The following is a 2430-nucleotide window of genomic DNA, read 5'->3' on the forward strand; positions in this document are numbered from 1 at the left end:
TTATCTCCTCATAAAGAGCTAAGATTGCTGCTGAACTCAAACGATAGCGACTTACAATCTCCTCCTCACTCATCCCATCTAACAGGGTTCTCTCCCTGTACAGACGCGGACGAGGCACAAGTTGTCTCCTCTGTCTTCTCCTCTGATCTCCTGTCCCTCTACCTGTCCCTCGGCCTGTCCCTCTCCCTGTCCCTGTCGTATCCGCGTCACTGTCACTGTCCCTCGGTGTGTCCCTCCCTTGCCCTATATGATTGTCTTCATCATCAAGCATGTCATAGAAAAGAATGTTCCTCCGTCTCCTAAACATTCGCAACATTTTGAAATGAGTAGCTGTGAATGAGCAGGTAATGTGCGTCCTTTAAATAGGTATGTGATGATGTCAGGTGACATAGTAAAATGCAAGGTGTTACATTAACATAATAAAGTACTTCTGTGGCAAGCTGTGTGCACTTGTTGTTCTAAGTATTTGTTGTGTGTATTCTGCAGGGAATGATGATATTTGGCAATGATGTGACGTGAAGCTTTGTACAAAGATTGCTTGCAAATAAATAGTTGCATGTGCAATGCATGTAACACTTGTGAACGCAAGAGTCAGTCATGTAATGAGACAAAAAGGCTGAGATTGACGTGGGAAAAGTTTTGTGTAACATGTGTAATTATCCATGTTATTGTGACATGTTGGCAACAATGAATAGTCGTGTGCATATGCATGCATTTGTGTAAGGAGGATAGTTGGTATAGAATGAGTTTACAAGGTGTCCCAATGATGAATTACTGTACATGTGTGTATAAGTTAGGTTGAAGTGCTTGTAATGCAACGGTTACAATGTAAACATGCAATGTGATTGAGCGTCCAATAAGTGACGTCATGAAAATAGGGACGACCCAAAACTAGATGTAAACATGAGAAGACAGATGTACATGAACGTTTAAAGATGCGTGTCACATTACAAGCATTGTGTAATGTAAAGGAAGATGAATATACTGTGTATGAGTGACATGTGTGACATGTGTGACATCATGTAAATAATTGTCGCTGAGTTGAGTAAAATGTGTGATATGATGTGAGGTTCTCCTTTAAGAGTGTAGTATAGTATTTTCCCTTGCCACATCATCACATGATGAGTAATGTGACCCGCAAATGCTGAAAACATGTAAAAGTCGAATGTTATGCAAATAAGACACATCAGCTGTGACACAATGCAGGGAATGCCCCCACACTGTAATGCAAATGACGTTTGTATTGTGAGCAATGAAACGTAAACAGTACTATACTGTTATACGTCCCCGCTCCATTGACTTCCATTGATGTACAGAAGATTTTTTTTTTCTAAGTGCCGTTCCGGCAGCCTTAGCGATCGTTCTCCCGTCCAAAATGCCAACTTTAGTTGGCGGGAGAAATCGGCCATAACATCTCAATTTCGTAGTGCCGATCAGCCCCGATAAGCTGTTTTTTTTTGTTGAATCCAGCCGATTTAAAAAAGTGGCGATCAGTGTCGAAAACAGGCTTATCGGCAGGCGACTGGCCATAACCAAATTATCGGCTCCGAAACCTGGCGATATGAAGCACTTATCGGCGCTTACTGAATCTCAAACCCAATTTTGGCTATAACATGGCCATATTTCCCTTATCAACGCTTACTGCATGAGGCCCTAAGTCTGCGTTCCAGTCAGAGCGGGGCACGCCTAATGAGCAAGACTCGCCCCAAATAAGAAACTATACTGCAGTGTTTGAGACTCACTTCATATTAATTACTGCCTGCTAATGAGTGACACTTCAAATAGTAATACTTACACCACATAAGAGACTGTTCTGATGATTGAGACGTGTTTCAATTAAGTGACTGCTAACGAGTCTCATTCGTTCCCAATGAGTAGTACTGCTTTTCCAATAACCGACACTCTCCAAAAATGTCAGGCTGCCTTACGTCAGTGATACTTCTAAGGCTGGGGCCATAGAGGGGGGGAGCAGTGCTGAGGCGCGCTGACGCTGAGGCTCGCCTGCTGAAGCTGTGAGATTTCATGCACATGCAGGCGAGCCAGCGTGGGCGATCGGGAGGCGGGGGGAGGTGGTGGGAGGCGGGGCAGTGACGTCGCTGGGCCAATCACCCGCGACGCAATGACGTCAACATCACGGCGCCATGACGTTGACGCTGCTTCGCGCTGATTGGATGTTTTTAGCCGACAGTGCGCTGAAAAACAGCTTGGCTTTCGGCTGAAAAATCCAACTTGTCAGCACGTCTGCGGACACTCGCGTGAGCGCCCTCTAAAGACGTCCTCATTGAGGATGCCGGGACTCAGCGCGGAGCGTCCGCACGGCTCAGCGCGGAGCGTCCGCACGGCTCAGCACGGCTTGTCCTTCTATGGACGCAGCCTAATGATTGAGACTCGCTGCTAAGGAGTATTTTACCATCTAATGAATAACACTCG

This window comes from Ascaphus truei (genome assembly GCF_040206685.1).
Source record: "Ascaphus truei isolate aAscTru1 chromosome 13 unlocalized genomic scaffold, aAscTru1.hap1 SUPER_13_unloc_3, whole genome shotgun sequence".
In the NCBI taxonomy this organism is placed as follows: Eukaryota; Metazoa; Chordata; class Amphibia; order Anura; family Ascaphidae; genus Ascaphus; species Ascaphus truei.